The 19394-nt window shown below is 38.7% G+C and overlaps 1 protein-coding gene across 1 annotated transcript in view; it reads right to left on the bottom strand.

The window, feature by feature from the left end:
• Nucleotides 1-19394, bottom strand: part of LOC122809451 (nicotinamide N-methyltransferase-like) — a 226720-nt gene that overhangs the window by 205820 nt on the left and 1506 nt on the right. The gene's annotated exons all lie outside the window — the stretch shown is intronic.

Genomic DNA, 19394 nt, shown 5'->3' with positions numbered 1-19394 from the left:
TCATCCCATTCTTGTCAGCCATGGCCCAGGCACCAGGGTACAAGACATAAACAGACTAACAAGTACAAGAAAATACTATTCTAACAAAATCGTGAGAAGACATTTATATGCTACATGCTTATTTACAGCACGTGCAATTAAAGATCGGAATTCAACCACTCGTCATCGGTTAAAGGGACATCTTTACAAGAAAGATACCACTGCAGCCTGAGCTGCAAGTTCTAGTCCTCCTCATGGAAGCAAGAGCCTTTGATGTCCTTAAACAGGTGTTCTTTTTCTGTGCATCTAAACAACAAGTACCTCTTAATAAGGATCCTATATTCAGTTTTATGGATAAGGATATTTTTGGGTATGGTAGTGTGAGCCAAAGGGGAGATGAGGTGTGAAAGTCTATAGCACAGTTTCATTGGTGTAGTGTCTTGTTAATAATATTGTCAGTATGCTTGGACTGTGAAAGAGTAGGGTCAAAGGTAAACCCATATGTACTTTTGCTCTCTTACGGCCAGCAATCCACTACCCATAGTATCAGTAATTTTGAGAAGTGAGGATTTTGGAAGTTTTTGTAGGATGCCAAGACATGATGTTAGATTTCTGAGTATATTTTTGTTAGTTGAGTTGCATAAAACTGTAAAACTGGCTTTTAGTTTATGCTGAACAGTGTTTTTTGGTAACTTTCAGATCAGCCAAACCTGCATACTGAGAAGCCTAAAAACGTTATGCCTTCTGCCCATACCTCCCAACCATACTGAATTACTCAGTTTTTACCAAGTTTTGGGGTCCAAAACATGGGATGCCATGATTCCCGAGTGGCACCCCTTAATTTCCAAATTTCTCGGCTGTTTTATTTGAAAACTTTTTTTCAGCTGATGTCATCACATGCGTGATGATGTCAGCTCAGCAAAACAGCCTGCCAGCCTGTCGGAATTGAGATAAACGGCCTGCCAGTGTGCATGCATTAATTTCTGGCCAGCCGCGAGGAAGAGGGAATTCCTATCTTGAGTGTATTTTGGAGTTAAGTGTAATAATGAAGTATTGTATGGTTTGGATGGTTTCGTCAGGTTTTACAGCTTGCATATAGTAAAATTCAGGGGTGGCTCGTGGCATCGGGCTGCCGGACTGCAAAAAAAAAAAAATCTGTTTTTGTACAGTTTAAACTTAAATTTCGAGTCGCGACTGAAATTTACGATGCGCATTGCGCGCGTCAATCGCAACAGCGTTTTTTTCCCCCCCTAAATTCTTGCTGGGTTGCTACAATGTTTTCATTGCAGCCCGGGAAGCTAAGGAGGCATCATTCTGATGCCCAGAACTTCCCAGAAATCTATGCGGTTGACTCACAAACGGCATAGATATGGAAGGGGGTCGGACTGCGGCGTCGCAGCACGTCATGACGTGCTTGCTGGACAAATGCTACTGATTGGTTGTCGCTCTCTTCCCGGGCTTTATGTGCTGGGAAAAGAGCGAGAATCAGTCGGTTTTCGGCGTTGGATGGACCAGTGATCTTTTTTTGTGTTTAGTTTTATAAAACCAAAACGTTTTTTTTTTATTTTTTTGGCTCAACAACAGTTACAGCAACATTTTAGACTAGTCGGTGGTCTGGTGGATTTATTGCTGCCTGAATCAGTGGATTGTAATCCACGACAACAGGCGAGTTAGTTATTTATTGAATTTGTCCGTCATTAATGTCAGGCATTAAATTTCATTCTTGTTAATGTGTAGAAAATGCGGGTTGCTGCAAAACATGCTGAGCTACTAACTTGTATATAAATTAGCATAATCTTTAAATAATGTATCTGTTTGTTCTTTGTCTCTCATTATATTTGGCTTGTCAGAATCATTGAGTAAAGAAGCTGAGATGTATAACACTTTTCTGTAGCGAACTATTAAAGCACCTGCAATATCCTAGAGACAGACAGAGATCAGAATCAGTCTCGTTACAGAAATTAAACAGTTTTCTCTTTTACAGGACCTGCTTGTTAATTCTGTTTGCATTAAGCACACATTAGATGGGGTAAAACAACAACACATATACACTTAAGGTTCAAACATGTGCGTGCGTCTTTGCTGTGGCTTGTAAGTATGCAATGACTTCTGTGTTAAAAAATGGGAAACCTTAAGAAGGGTGGCAGGCATTATTTCCCTGCTTACGTTAGTGGAGACAGGTGTAACTTTACACACATGTGCAATGTTGCTCTATGAAATACAGCGAACAAGTCCGTGAAAGATACCTTCCATGTTTAGTTATTATTTTGCTGGAAATATTAGCTCCACTGAAGACAAACTCTAGCCAAAGTAACTTAGTCTGACATGTTTGTGGTAAAGTATTTTATGAATTACCATGGAAATCTATTAACGTATGGTAGTTGTGTATACTTATTCATTCATTGATTCACTGGCTGCAAATTTTGAGTTGGTGTTTATTCTCAAAGCCGTCACATCAAAACAAAATAATATATAATGGGCTGGAGAGATCTATATGCTCATTCGCATGAGCTGTTATTTCCATGAATACAAAAGGTGCACACTGCTATGTGCAGAATATATACAGCAAGGGCAATGGTGATATTCACAGCTAAGGTTGTCTAATAAGTTCATGAAAGTTTTCCGGAAGCATTTATTTTTATTGTCTTTGTACACTGTTAAACATAATGGTACCTAACTATTTAAAGTGACAGTCCTGTTAACAGCATGTAGTCACTATATTTACATAATTTTTACATGCATTATTTCTAGTTACAATATTTACATCCCTTTGAGACACCATTCTCTTCAGCTGTCCTTTGTATGCTTGGACTAATAATGGTCTGCTGTACACTAGTTGCATGTTGGAGGAAGGGTGGGAACATTTTCCACAGTGCAGCACCCACCATCACAAAAGGTACTTTCAGTCTATTGTTTCATCTGGCCCACTCTTTCAGCTGGTTTGATTTAAGTTTGGTAACCATGGTAGTAGACTGACTCAAATGTACCCCTTTTACCCATGTTCCAAGTATAGAGTAGAAACATAATAGCTGGCTACAATGATAACATTGAATGTGAGTTTACAAAATACATATACAGTGTTAAGCAATGCAGATAACATAAAGCTGAGTGTATACACATGAACAAATTAGGTATTATGCAGTAGTAGAAGTAGGCTGTACAATTACAGTTGGATGCATTGTTTGCATGACTGCTGCAAGGAATGCCAGTGCATTGCTCTAGATGAAAGCATGGAAAGTTAGACAAACAATAAAAGACCATCCAGAGTGGGGAAAGCTAAGAAGATGGACGTTAACTTTATTTTTCTCCTCTACTTGGAATGTGAGGCTTCCATTTTGCACCTGCTGCTCTCTGATGCAGAAGGGACTTGGTAGCAAGTAGCTGGCACCAGAGAGAGGGTATAGGTCAACAGGTGACAGTTCATGCACCAGAGCCAGGGTATAAGGCAACAGGTGACAGTTCATGGAGATGTGTTTGTCCATTCATGTACTCACCACATCCCATTTCTGAGGTAGTGTAGAAAGATAACAGAATGCACTTTATGTATCACTTTTCTGGATCATCCTACCACAAAACATTTAACTTTTTCCTTCCTAGCATAGGAGTGAATATGATTATGAGGTAAGTAATGTATGAACCTATATTTTTGAAGTCCGATATTTTTGGGACATTTACTTACCTTTGCGATAAAGTAATTTTTTTTTGCTCGACAATAAAAGGCAAACAAATAGAAAAATAAACAAACAAAAGGCAAACAGCTGATTGTTATCAACACAGCTGTAAAAACACTTAAACTGTCACCTGTCCCCTCCAGGTATGTATTTGTAAAACAAAAACAGTACAGCAGAAACTATGGATCCCTTTAGTTCACATATGGACTGGTTTAGGCTGAGGGTTAGCTTATAGTAGAAACGTGTCCAGTGCTGCACCTGTATCAACCAAATAATGACTAGAAACTGGGAAACAGTCTTAGCAAGGAGGACATTGTCATACTGACTAGTATTGCCTGTGTACATTGTTTTTCCTAAATTCTCACAGGAAGGCCTTAAAGGCATTGGGGCTGGTCGGTGTTCTTTCAGAGGTATAGCATATACTGCCTTAGCAACATTTGCCAACAACAGATGTGTAACTGTTGAATCTTTACTAAGCAAATCACATTGATTTAGGAATGGTCTCTTTAAAAAGGGGCTGATGGCCGTTTCATTCAAGAGATATGGGAAGATCTGAGTTCAATGTATAAAAAAATGTTAAATTAATTTATTCCCAAAGTATGCCCTCTAGAGTGTATATTTTGGGATGATGACCTGGGAGTGCTGCCTAGTTAAATTATTTTCTCCAAGTCACAGTGTCCGCCAACATAGTCAGAACTATCAGATGATGCTTATTAGCAGCTTGCAGCCTTAACTCTGCTTATCTACCAAGCATTGTTTTCAGACAGTGTCAGCATAAAATGGATCTCATTGTAGAATCAATGCAACCAACAATAAGGTGAACTGACTAACCATCTGTGCTATTGTAATCTGTCTAAGCAGAATGCGTACTATGCACAACTTCAGTACTTCCTGACAGGCTGTAATCTTAATTACAACTGCTTCTGTGAGTAGGGATTAATCGCTGGTATCCTTACTGAATGGATGAACCAGTCTTTAACCTTATATTTTCCTTTTGCACAAATAATTATCAAACTATTCTTGTGAAAAAGCACAGTTTTGATGGTTACACACTGTCCTGTTCAGACTGTCATTTACACAAAGCAAATGAGATGGGTGACTTCTAGCAATGAACTGACTATGAGATGGTGTGTTTTCCCCCTCACAGCTAGATTGCTAGAATAAGAATAACATTTGATAGTGTGTCATAAAAACATAAGTTTTTAAAGTACAAGCTTTAACATATGGCTAGGAAAGTGTTTGTTCTTTTCTAGGATATGAAAAAAGGGTTCCTCTCCCCATGGAATCTGTTATCTTGTAGTAAAGCCCAGAGGAATGGCACTGCAGTCACTCACTGTTAGATATTTAAAGCTCACAGGCTCTGGAGACTAATTTGCACTTTGTCTTTTCAAGTTCTGTTTTGATGTACATCCTGCAGATAAGTTAAAGGAAAATGTGATGCCTCCTTTGCTTTTAGAGCTTTTTTCTTCTGTTTCAGATCCAGAAAATCAAAACTGAGTTCAAAAGCACCACTAGGCCATGTTTTAATTACAGTAATGTTAATCTTTTTGTCAGATGGTAAAATTGTTTCCCTCGTTTCTTACACCAATGTGTGTATGTAACAATGTGTGCTGTGTAGACTATTCAGCATGTGCCATACTGACTGAGCATTTATTTCATGTAAATAAGTATGTGAAGCATTGATCCCATTGCACCCCGTCTTGTTGGCCACACCCCGTCTTGTTGGCCACACCCCATCTTGTTGGCCACACCCATCCAGCTGTCTCCTGCAGCCCCCCTATGATTTGAAGTCACCAGCCGCCACTGGTAAAATTACAGGCACTGTTTTGTCTGCAGCACACGTGAGCATCTTGGTTTGAAAGGGAAAAGACATACAGTAAGTAATCTCTCAAAGCAGTGTTACGGTTTTTGTTTTGCAGACTTTCCTGATGCTACACTGAGCGTGGCTGGATATAATGATGTCCTGAAGTCTTAGCGACTGCATAAAGGATTACCCTGGTCTAAAGCAGTTCGCTGCATAGTTGACTATGGAAGGTGATTTGTTTGGCTACAGCATTTTAATGGAATACGTTCAGAAATATTAATAAAAGTAGTAAACTATTGTACTGATTCCACAACTCATGCTTTTTGATAGTCTAGTACCTTCTTTTTATGCAGCCAGTGGTACTGCATAGGTTTAGGAGATGTTTTGGTAGAATTGTTGGAATTGTACACCATGATTAGCTAGAAATGTCTGATTTATACACTGAGCTTCTTTGGTGCTACATAGATCTTCCAACACAAGTTTTGCCGAGTTAAAGTTAAAGCAGGTATTTGTTCAGTTAGCAGTATCATTATGGAACTCCTTAGCAGTGGTGGAGTGAGGCTAGAAGTGGTTTCTGAGAATGGCTGAATGTAATAACTGCTGGCTAAACGGAATGACAGTAATGAGAACTGGAGTGTGCTTGTGTGAACAGAATAAAGGTAATGAGAACTGATGTATATGTGAACGGAATGAAGGTAATGAGAACTGGCGTGTGTGTGTGTGTGTGTGTGTGTGTGAATGGAATGAAGGTAATGAGAACTGGTGTGGGTGTGTGTAAACAGAATGAAGGTAATGAGAACTGGTGTGTGTGTGTGTGTGTGTGTGTGAATGGAATGAAGGTAATGAGAACTGGTGTGTATGTGTGTGTGTGTGTGTGTGTGTGTGTGTGTGTGTGTGTGTGTGTGTGTGTGTGTGTGTGAACGGAATGAAGGTAATGAGATCTGGTGATGGAGGGTGTAAACAGAATGATGGTAATGAGAACTGTTTTGTACGTGTGTGTGTGTGTGTGTGTGTGTGTGTGTGTGTGTGTGTGTGTGACCGGAATGAAGGTAATGAGAACTGGTGTGTGTGTGTGTGTGTGTGTGTGTGTGTGTGTGTGTGTGTGTGTGTGTGTGTGTGTGTGTGTGTGAATGGAATGAAGGTAATGAGAACTGGTGTGTGTGTGTGTGTGTGTGTGTGTGTGTGTGAACGGAATGAAGGTAATGAGAACTAGTGTGTGTGTGTGTGTGTGTGTGTGTGTGTGTGTGTGTGTGTGTGTGAACGGAATGAAGGTAATGAGAACTGGTGTGGGTGTGTGTAAACAGAATGAAGGTAATGAGAACTGGTGTGTGTGTGTGTGTGTGTGTGTGTGTGTGTGTGTGTGTGTGTGTGTGTGTGTGTGAACGGAATGAAGGTAATGAGAACTGGTGTGGATGTGTGTGAACGGAATGAAGGTAATGAGAACTGGTGTGTGTGTGTGTGTGTGTGTGTGTGTGTGTGTGTGTGTGTGTGTGTGTGTGTGTGTGTGTGTGTGTGTGTGTGTGTTTGTGTGTGTGTGAACGGAATGAAGGTAATGAGAACTGGTGTGTCTGTGTGTGTATGTGAGAAAGAGAGACGTCAGTGTGTGATGCCCTGTAAAACAAGATGAGTATCATTTCTCCATATGTCCTAGTGAAGGGCAACTTTTTCAGGAACTCCTCTTTGATGGAATGTAGTTGAAACAGTGGTAGTCTGAAGATTCCTGGTCCCACAGTCCATTATTATGGTATCTGTATATGTGTGTGCGCGCATGTGTGTATGTAGTATTTGTATTTGTATAGTTGTCTGTTTTTTGATAAATGATTAATGTGCTCCAGATGGACTATTTTTTTTATAAATGACTGAATTTACAGACCGCAATGAAATATAAACGCAATTTATCAATGTCTTAAAATGAAATACAAAACATAGAAAGAAAGGTACAGCAGCAAAACTAGAATTAATCTACATCAGATGTGTGGAAATGAGCCTGCATAATGGATCAGCACCAAGCCAAACTGGAGCAGTGCAAATTAACATTAGTATATCAGTACATGACAATAGGAATGGCTTGTGCTAAGCTTACAAGGCATCACACACTGAAGTAAGCCAACAACTGTGTCTAGGTGCACTGTCTGCAGAACACATGCAATGGAGCATGTCAATCTATCCACTGTAACTGCAGCAGATTTGGAAAATCATTAGGGAGATTGGCATGTTTAGACCATCAAACTAAAAAAAAAAAAAAAAAAAACAGCCTTAGACTATGATATCCTGCTAATATCAGGAACACTGATTTCACCCCCCTCCAGTATATCATCATATGACCAATGTAATTTGAAGCCCACAATGCAGATTGCAGCTCTATAGCTAAAATAAATCAGTATTTTTTTCTTTTAATTTAACATACTTTGCTGAAACAAACAAAACATAGTGCACAGCTTTAAATGTAGAGGCCATGATCCATCCACAAAGCTTCAATAAAAACAGAGGTTAATACACTAACAAGATTGCTGGTGCCTACATTATCAGAATGAAATCAGATATGCAGTTCTCATTCTGGACAATTAATGACATCATGGACTGAGTGGAAGCCTCTCTTCAATACAGAGGCAGCTTATCGTGTTACTTTCTACATGGCCCACCTCATTAGTAAGGGTACCTCATCCAGGGGCAAGGAGGTCATAACATCCCTGTATTCTTCCCTTATAAGACTCATTATGGAGTACAATTCCCCTTTCGACATATAGCATTTATGGTAAATGGGGCAATAGCCAGGTAATGGGACAGTGGAATGGCTGCAGGGGGACTCTGGTGGCCATATTTTGGTTGTCTGTTCTTCAGTTTGCATTTGAAAACTGGTATCCCACAATTCCATTGAAGTGGGTGGGGTTACATAATTCTGTATGCATATTTTATGCTAATCAGCATACAGATTTGTACCTATTTTCACGGGCCTTGTCCATATTTTTGACCAAGTTGAGAGGTATGCTTCTGCCTTAGATGTAGTGGTAGCACATGGTGAAATGCACCGCAGTGCACAAGTTGAGTCGAAGTAAATAACACCACTGAAGACACATTAATCTACTCAGAAATAATCAAAATCACTGCCAAGCTGGGGTATATCATTGAATCCCCCAATTATGTAGATATCATTCAAGAGGGTATACATCAGACAAATGATAGGTGCCAAAACCATGGCCTAAAGCTAAATGCAAAAAAATGCATTATCATAACTTTTGGGAAATCAAATTCATTCATAGTACACCCCTAAGAGTAGGCTCAGAGGTAAGAGATCTAGGAACATAGATAATAGCCTGAACATTGACTGCCATGTGTCCACTGTGGTGAGAAAGTTCTTCTATGTGGCATGACATTTAAGTAAAGGTATGGCATCCAGATACAAGGAAATTACAGTCCCACTGTACTCAGCCCTCATTAGACCAACAATCTAGTACAATGTGCCATTTGGCATGTACTTGATTAGGCACTTAAAGCTGGAGCAACCTCAGAGGTGTTTCACAAAGAAAATACAGGGTGTAAATAACATGTCTTATGTGGATAGACTAAAAGCCCTATCCCTCTACTATGTTTCCTACTGACTATTAAAGGGTGGCCTATGCTTGACCTACAAGATACTCACAAATGCAGCCTTGATAGAGGTGCTATACGTAAACAAGCCAAACAGCATGAGGGTCACCTGATCTAGGGATCTAAGCTTAGTAAGAGACTCAAACAAAACATGCTGGAGAGTCAGATATATGCCTGAGATTTCCCCTTCTATGGATCAGGCTTCCAATTCACATCAAGCAAAGCCCTTCCCTGGTCCTCTTCAAATGCAGTCTCGGTCAATGGGGAATCACAAACTCACACCTGGTGTAGTGCCAATGGGCCTTATGGACAGGGGTAATCTCTAAGATACTCCATGCATAGGCACAAATCCATGCCATCCTCTTGCCCCTAGGGGTCATATATTTGGTAAAGTCAGGTAATCTCCTATGAGCCTATGAATCAGAAAACAAAACGAAAATCTAATATGTCTGAAATACTTCATAAGTGGATATTGACCAATCCTTATCCAGTAAGTTCAGAACTCTGAGAAACAGTTACTTATATGTTTGCTGCAAAAAGTTTTTTTTTTTTTTTTAATGTTACTGTCTGTATGACACATTTTTGCAACAGTAAACCAAGGATAGCCCTAGCCACCCAGTGGCTCTAGATGATTGTCACTGTTCAAGTGACACCCCAAACCCATTTGTAAAAATGGGAAAAAGGGGTTTAATAAAATAAATGGCATATTACTCTTTACCAACATCATCAATTTAAGAACTTTCATTTTTGTTGTCCACAAGCATTTGAACAGATCATAATTATTAATAAATTATTATTTATTTTTAATTATTATGGCCCAAAACCCACTTTTTTAAACAAGGGGTAAAAAAAAAAAAAAAAAAAAAAAAAAAAAAAAAAGGGGTAAAAAAAAAAAAAAAAAAAAAAAAAAAAAAAAAAAAAAAAAAAAATAATACAAAAAACAACAAAAAAAAAAAAAAAAAAAAAAAAAAAAAAAAAAAAAAAAAAAAAAAAAAAAAAAAAAAAAAAAAACCCCCCCCCCCCCCCCCCCCCCCCCCCCCCCCGCCCCCCCCCCCCCCCCCCCCCCCCCCCCCCCCCCGGCCTCCCCCCACCCCCCCCCCCCCCTCCCCCCCCCCCCCCCCCCCCCCCCCCCCCCTTGGTTTTTGAAAATGCAAAGGGGAAACAAAAGGAAAAAGGAAAAAAACCAAAAAAAAGGGTTTGGGGGGGCAAAACAGGGTTCCGGAAAAAAAAAGGAAAAATTTTTTTTTTTTTTGGAAAAATTGGAAAAAAAAAAAATATTATTTTTTTTTTTTTTTTAGAAAAAAAAAAAAAAAAATAAAATTTTATTGGGAAAAAAAATTGGTTTTAAAAGGGAAAACAATGCAGGCTGATCGTATGATCTTAAAGTGCGTACAACTTCAGTACTTCCTGACAGGCTGTAATCTTAATTACAACTGCTTCACCACCAGAGTAGGGATTAATCAGCTGGTATCCTTACTGATGGATGAACCAGTCTTTAACCTTATATTTTCCTTTGCACAAATAATTATCAAACTATTCTTGTGAAAAGCACAGTTTTGATGGTTACACACTGTCCTGTTCAGACTGTCATTTACACAAAGCAAATGAGATGGGTGACTTCTAGCAATGAACTGACTATGAGATGGTGTGTTTTCCCCCTCACAGCTAGATTGCTAGAATAAGAATAACATTTGATAGTGTGTCATAAAAAACATAAGTTTTTAAAGTACAAGCTTTAACATATGGCTAGGAAAGTGTTTGTTCTTTTCTAGGATATGAAAAAAGGGTTCCTCTCCCCATGGAATCTGTTATCTTGTAGTAAAGCCCAGAGGAATGGCACTGCAGTCACTCACTGTTAGATATTTAAAGCTCACAGGCTCTGGAGACTAATTTGCACTTTGTCTTTTCAAGTTCTGTTTTGATGTACATCCTGCAGATAAGTTAAAGGAAAATGTGATGCCTCCTTTGCTTTTAGAGCTTTTTTTCTTCTGTTTCAGATCCAGAAAATCAAAACTGAGTTCAAAAGCACCACTAGGCCATGTTTTAATTACAGTAATGTTAATCTTTTTGTCAGATGGTAAAATTGTTTCCCTCGTTTCTTACACCAATGTGTGTATGTAACAATGTGTGCTGTGTAGACTATTCAGCATGTGCCATACTGACTGAGCATTTATTTCATGTAAATAAGTATGTGAAGCATTGATCCCATTGCACCCCGTCTTTTGTTGGCCACACCCGTCTTGTTGGCTACACCCCATCTTGTTGGCCACACCCATCCAGCTGTCTCCTGCAGCCCCCTATGATTTGAAGTCACCAGCCGCCACTGGTAAAATTACAGGCACTGTTTTGTCTACACGCGTGAGCATCTTGGTTTGAAAGGGAAAAGACATACAGTAAGTAATCTCTCAGAGCAGTGTTACGGTTTTTGTTTTGCAGTCTTTCCTGATGCTACACTGAGCGTGGCTGGATATAATGATGTTCTGAAGTCTTTGCGACTGCATAAAGGATTACCCTGGTCTAAAGCAGTTCGCTGCATAGTTGACTGTGGAAGGTGATTTGTTTGGCTACAGCATTTTAATGGAATATGTTCAGAAATATTAATAAAAGTAGTAAACTATTGTACTGATTCCACAACTCATGCTTTTTGATAGTCTAGTACTTTCTTTTTATGCAGCCAATGGTACTGCATAGGTTTAAGAGATGTTTTGGCAGAATTGTTGGAATTGTACACCATGATTAGCTAGAAATGTCTGATTTATACACTGAGCTTCTTTGGTGCTACATAGATCTTCCAACACAGGTTTTGCCGAGTTAAAGTTAAAGCAGGTATTTGTTCAGTTAGCAGTATCATTATGGAACTCCTTAGCAGTGGTGGAGTGAGGCTAGAAGTGGTTTCCGAGAATGGCTGAATGTAATAACTGCTGGCTAAACGGAATGACGGTAATGAGAACTGGAGTGTGCTTGTGTGAACAGAATGAAGGTAATGAGAACTGGTGTGGATGTGTGTGAACGGAATGAAGGTAATGAGAACTGGTGTGTGTGTGTGTGTGTGTGTGTGTGAATGGAATGAAGGTAATGAGAACTGGTGTGGGTGTGTGTAAACAGAATGAAGGTAATGAGAACTGTGTGTGTGTGTGTGTGTGTGTGTGAATGGAATGAAGGTAATGAGAACTGGTGTGTGTGTGTGTGTGTGTGTGTGTGTGTGTGTGTGTGTGTGTGTGTGTGTGTGTGTGTGTGTGTGTGAATGGAATGAAGGTAATGAGAACTGGTGTGGATGTGTGAACAGAATGACGGTAATGAGAACTGGTGTGTGCGTGTGTGTGTGTGTGTGTGTGTGTGTGTGTGTGTGTGTGTGTGTGTGTGAACGGAATGAAGGTAATGAGAACTGTGTGTGTGTGTGTGTGTGTGTGTGTGTGTGTGTGTGTGTGTGTGTGTGTGTGTGTGTGTGTGAATAGAATGAAAGTAATGAGAACTGGTGTGTGTGTGTGTGTGTGTGTGTGTGTGTGTATGGAATTAAGGTAATGAGAACTGGTGTGTGTGTGTGTGTGTGTGTGTGTGTGTGTGTGTGTGTGTGTGTGAACAGAATGAAAGTAATGAGAAATGGTGTGTGTGTGTGTGAATGGAATGAAGGTAATGAGAACTAATGTGTGTGTGTGTGTGTGTGTGTGTGTGTGTGTGTGTGTGTGTGTGTGTGTGTGAACGGAATGAAGGTAATGAGAACTGGTGTGGGTGTGTGAACAGAATGAAGGTAATGAGAACTGGTGTGTGTGTGTGTGTGTGTGTGTGTGTGTGTGTGTGTGTGTGTGTGTGTGTGTGTGTGTGTGTGTGTGTGTGTGTGTGTGTGAACAGAATGAAGGTAATGAGAACTGGTGTGTGTGTGTGTGTATGTGAGAAAGAGAGAAGTCAGTGTGTGATGCCTTGTAAAACAAGATGAGTATCATTTCTCCATATGTCCTAGTGAAGGGCAACTTTTTCAGGAACTCCTCTTTGATGGAATGTAGTTGAAACAGTGGCAGTCTGAAGATTCCTGGTCCCACAGTCCATTATTATGGTATCTGTATATGTGTGCGCGTGCGTGTGTGTATGTAGTATTTGTATTTGTATAGTTGTCTGTCGGTTTTTTGATAAATGATTAATGTGCTCCTGATGGACTACTTTTTTATAAATGACTGAATTTACAGACCGCAATGAAATATAAACGCAATTTATCAATGTCTTAAAATGAAATACAAAACATAGAAAGAAAGGTACAGCAGCAAAACTAGAATTAATCTACATCAGCTGTGTGGAAATGAGCCTGCATAATGGATCAGCACCAAGCCAAACTGGAGCAGTGCAAATTAACATTAGTATATCAGTACATGACAATAGGAATGGCTTGTGCTGAGCTTACAAGGCATCACACACACTGAAGTAAGACAACAACTGTGTCTAGGTGTACTGTCTGCAGAACACATGCAATGGAGCATGTCAATCTATCCACTGTAACTGCAGCAGAATAGGAAAATCATTAGGAAGATTGGCATGTTTAGACCATCAAACTAAAAAAAAAACAGCCTTAGACTATGATATCCTGCTAATATCAGGAACACTGATTTCACCCCCTCCAGTATATCATCATATGACCAATGTAATTTGAAGCCCACAATGCAGATTGCAGCTCTATATCTAAAAAAATCAGTATTTTTTTCTTTTAATTTAACATACTTTGCTGAAACAAACAAAACATAGTGCACAGCTTTAAATGTAGAGGCCATGATCCATCCACAAAGCTTCAATAAAAACAGAGGTTAATACACAGACAAGATTGCTGGTGCCTACATTATTAGAATGAAATCAGATATACAGTTCTCATTCTGGACAGTTAATGACATCATGGAGTGAGTGGAAGCCTCTCTTCAATACAGAGGCAGCTTATCGTGTTACTTTCTACATGGCCCACCTCATTAGTAAGGGTACCTCATCCAGGGGCAAGGAGGTCATAACATCCCTGTATTCTTCCCTTATAAGACTCATTATGGAGTACAATGCCCCTTTCGACATATAGCGTTTATGGTAAATGGGGAGATAGCCAGGTAATGGGACAGTGGAATGGCTGCAGGGGGACTCTGGTGGCCATATTTTGGTTGTCTGTTCTTCAGTTTGCGTTTGAAAGCTGGTATCCCACAATTCCATTGGAGTGGGTGGGGTTACATAATTCCGTATGCATATTTTATGCTAATCAGTATACCGATTTGTACCTATTTTCACGGGCCTTGTCCAGATTTTTGATGTTTCCAAGTAGAGAGGTATGCTTCTGCCTTAGATGTAGTGGTAGCACATGGTGAAATGCACCGCAGTGCACAAGTTGAGTCGAAGTAAATAACACCACTGAAGACACATTAATCTACTCAGAAATAATCAAAATCACTGCCAAGCTGGGGTATATCATTGAATCCCCCAATTATGTAGATATCATTCAAGAGGGTATACATCAGACAAATGATAGGTGCCAAAACCATGGCCTAAAGCTAAATGCAAAAAAATGCATTATCATAACTTTTGGGAAATCAAATTCATTCATAGTACACCCCTAAGAGTAGGCTCAGAGGTAAGAGATCTAGGAACATAGATAATAGCCTGAACATTGACTGCCATGTGTCCACTGTGGTGAGAAAGTTCTTCTATGTGGCATGACATTTAAGTAAAGGTATGGCATCCAGATACAAGGAAATTACAGTCCCACTGTACTCAGCCCTCATTAGACCAACAATCTAGTACAATGTGCCATTTGGCATGTACTTGATTAGGCACTTAAAGCTGGAGCAACCTCAGAGGTGTTTCACAAAGAAAATACAGGGTGTAAATAACATGTCTTATGTGGATAGACTAAAAGCCCTATCCCTCTACTATGTTTCCTACTGACTATTAAAGGGTGGCCTATGCTTGACCTACAAGATACTCACAAATGCAGCCTTGATAGAGGTGCTATACGTAAACAAGCCAAACAGCATGAGGGTCACCTGATCTAGGGATCTAAGCTTAGTAAGCGACTCAAACAAAACATGCTGGAGAGTCAGATATGTGCCTGAGATTTCCCCTTCTATGGATCAGGCTTCCAATTCACATCAAGCAAAGCCCTTCCCTGGTCCTCTTCAAATGCAGTCTCGGTCAATGGGGAATCACAAACTCACACCTGGTGTAGTGCCAATGGGCCTTATGGACAGGGGTAATCTCTAAGATACTCCATGCATAGGCACAAATCCATGCCATCCTCTTGCCCCTAGGGGTCATATATTTGGTAAAGTCAGGTAATCTCCTATGAGCCTATGAATCAGAAAACAAAATGGAAATCTAACGTCTGAAATACTTATAAGTGGATATTGGCCAATCCTTATCCAGCAAGTTCAGAACTCTGAGAAACATAGTTACTTATATGTTTGCTGCAAAAAGTGTTTTTTTTTTTATATGTTACTGTCTGTATGACACATTTTTCCAACAGTAAACCAAGGATAGCCCTAGCCACCCGGTGGCTCTAGATGATTGGCATTGTTCAAGTGACACCCCAACCCTATATATAAAAATGGGAAAAAGGAGTTGTGGATGGATGGAAACTAAGGATGGCATAGTCAGCTCTTGTACCCTTTAATGCAGTACAGTGCAGTATATGCAAGAGCACAAATGAAACTTATTTTCAGTCGTACTAATTTTGTTTTCAAGCAGTTTGTAACAGATCATGACATGTATGTCCGATGAGGCAGGTCTATTACTTCTTGGTATTTCTGCGTCGTGACATTAGTTCATGTGCCCAAATCTGATCTGTTCCTGACTTTTTTATATACTGTAAGGGATTGGATATTATGACACTTTTGAAAATACTGCTTTTAATTCCTTGGGTCCTGCATCACTGAAAGGCCTTTTATCTCACAATATGCACACACCCGTGCACACTCATCCACACAGCTCTTCATTCAAAATTGCATTTGCCTGATGTGTTGCAGCTCCATATTATCAGTTGACCTCTAATTGGGGGGGACTAACATTCTTGTTAAGGTCTTCCTAAATTTCCACCAAAAAGGTTTTCTAACTACAGGAGTCACATTACAAGGAAACAAACATATTTCTTTCACTGAACTTCACTAACAGCCCCATTTTATTTCTAAGTTATGTTGGATGTTTCTTACTTTGAAGTAGATACAAATTCTGCAGTGTGAGGTTTGTGTCACCACACAGAAATGCAGTATAATGCAATGCATCTGATTTGGAATATGCTGTGACAGAGGGGTATGATTGTGTTGTAGTTATCACTGCTGTCGCACAGTGCTTAGTTGTCTGGTTCAACCCCCAATGAAAGGTGCTGTTTGCATGGAGTCCCCCCCCCCCCCGTACCTGCATGGGTTTCTTATAGGGTCAACAGTTTCCTTCCACATTTCAAAAAAAAACATGGAAAGTGGTGAACTGGCAATCCTCCAGTTCCATGTATGCTTTCATGTATTCTTTGATGGCCAGAGAACAGTTCCTGGACAGGATGCTAGGCTCACCCCTGTTACTTCTCGTGATAAGCACTGGGTCCCCTGTGACCCTGAATAGGATAAAGTGGTTATCAGAATACCAGTAAATATTCTCAGAGAGAGTATCTATCACATTAATGTTAAGCAGCACCTTTACACCATGGTTATGGCATAACTGATCCCCTTCTAGACCAATGAAATCAATACATTTGACTAGACTATGTAATAAGACAGATTTCTGCTGAAAAGTTTCCACATATCATGACTTATACCATTCGGTAGGCACAAGCAATTTTTGATGTGAAACTTATGGCTAAACACATGCTGTTTTTCTCCACTTCAGAAAATGTAACAGATTTGCCAAAACAAGAAGAAAGAATGGCAGAAAGCTACACTGTGCACCAGTTACAGAACATGGCACACCATCAAAATGATAGAAATTAAACATCACAGTTTACATTCTACTATTTCTTGCCTATATAAACTCAATTTCTACCAACATCATCACCATTTAAGTAATCCCTAGCACTCTGTTGCTCCAAACAGAGCATAATAATGACACACAAACTGTAATATCATATATATATATATATATATATATATATATATATATATAAATATATATATAACTGAAGAAACACCAAAACCCACAGTAAAAAACCACGATCCACACTTGGTTGAAATGCAAAGAAACAGGATGACAACAGGATGACAACAGGTCGAATGGATATGGAGTTGGAAATTGATTTTATTGGGAAAATGTTTAAGGACAAAGGTTACCCAATAAAGTTGGTTAAGGATGTGACACGATATGTGGTACAAGAGTGGGGGAAGAAGTATATACCCTTATTGGGGAAGGGGTCTGTCACACTTGGTACAAGTAATAAATCTCAAGGTAACAATCGCATCAATGAGTATTCCAAGTCCTATATTGTTAAATATGGCAAACATGTAGGTGATGTTCAAGACATTGTTACTACTAACTGGAACATTATTACCAGTGATGAGTCTATTAAGGACTTTGTTAGTGACAGGCCTTCTTTTGTATACAAAACGGGCCCCAACATTAAAAATCTTATAGAATTGAAGACTAACAGGCAAGCTTGGAACACAAATAAAAAGAGAGGTGGGACCAGGAAATGTGGTCGATGTTCCCAATGTGCCTTTATTTATGAGGATGACTGCTATACTCTTAAAAATGTTAAAAGAAACAAAATCTGGTTTGCCTATGGTAATTGTAATTCTAAACACTTGGTTTATTTAGCAATGTGTTGCACCTGTCCCTGTTTTTACGTCGGGAAGACCGACAGGCAGCTAAAAAACAGGATTTATGACCACACATACTGCATGGGGAAAAAAGATGATAATAATGCTTTATTTCGCCACATTTCCAAAAGTAAAACATGTGACAAATTTAAATTTGCAATTTTGGAAATTGTGAGGGATAATCCCAGAGGTGGTGACATCAAGAGAGTTGTGGGTGAAAAGGAAATCAAATGGCAGTTGAAGTTGAATGCAGCCAGCCTTCCAGGTTTAAACAAAATGATTCCAACTAAACCTTTGATTAGGAATGTTTAACATATATAAGGTTATTATATATACATAGCAAAAAAAACTGTTGTAATTACACTTACATTTATACAACATTCATTTAAGACTATATATTACATTCTACTTTTGGATAAAGAAACAAGTTTATGGAAGTCCTAGTTAGTACCTAAACAACATCTGCAGTTTATTGTTATGAATTTTTACTCATATTATTTTTTGGGCACGTTTTATATTAACATCAGTTATGCTTTGTTATTTTTTTATGTAGTTTTTTATTAATAAGAATTATTGTGGTTTGTATATGTACTAAGTTATTGTTTTATACTTAGTACATCACTATTTTACTTGTTTCAAAAATTCATTTGATGTTTTTAATTGAATTATTCATATTTAAAATGTATAGTTACTGTTGAATTTAGGGTTATACAATACTATGAGTTTTTTAGTGTACTATTTAGTGCAATTGCAACACTGTCTTTTTAAGAAAAAGGAGAGGGTGTAGCATTCATTCAATTAATTTTGGCGTTTTTTTAATTATATAAACTGTGTTCTCAGGTTTTTACTTTGTTCTGATGAAGTGTATTTTATACATGAAAGCGCTCAACCAACTGATTGTTAAAGGATTACTGTATTAAAGAACTTTTGTTTCTTTGCATTTCAACCAAGTGTGGATCGTGATTTTTTACTGTGGGTTTTGGTGTTTCTTCAGTTACTTGTTGTACCCACAGTGATCTTTCGGTAAATATATATATACATATATATATATATATATATATATATATATATATATATATATATATATATATTTGCTACTCTCATATATATATATATATATATATATATATATATATATATATATATATATATATATATATATATATATATATATATATATATACACACACACACACACTGCGCACACACACACACACACACACACACACACACACACACACACACACACACACACACACACACACGGGTCTACTTCAGATGATCGAAGTTTCAAAACTTCAAACATCATATGGCCAACGACCATATCATCAAAGTTTTGAAACTTCAAACAACTAATTACAAAAAAAAGAACAAAAACGAAAAAAAAAATTTCTGTTATGTTTTTGCAAGGGGCAAGCACCCCATGCGGTCCCCACATCCCCTGCTAATTAAAGATACCAACTCTGAGATTGAACTAGAGCAAGGAAAACATGCCTCTCCCATCTTAACTAATTTCTGGTAAACCAACCTAAATAAAATGGAATCTTGTTACAACAAAATCGCTAAATGTGCTACCGAATCCCCTTATAGGTCCCA

The sequence above is a fragment of the Protopterus annectens genome, chromosome 8.part0 (genome assembly GCF_019279795.1).
Source record: "Protopterus annectens isolate FY-2018-M chromosome 8.part0, PAN1.0, whole genome shotgun sequence".
In the NCBI taxonomy this organism is placed as follows: Eukaryota; Metazoa; Chordata; order Ceratodontiformes; family Protopteridae; genus Protopterus; species Protopterus annectens.
This window is presented reverse-complemented; position numbering and strand designations above follow the sequence as displayed.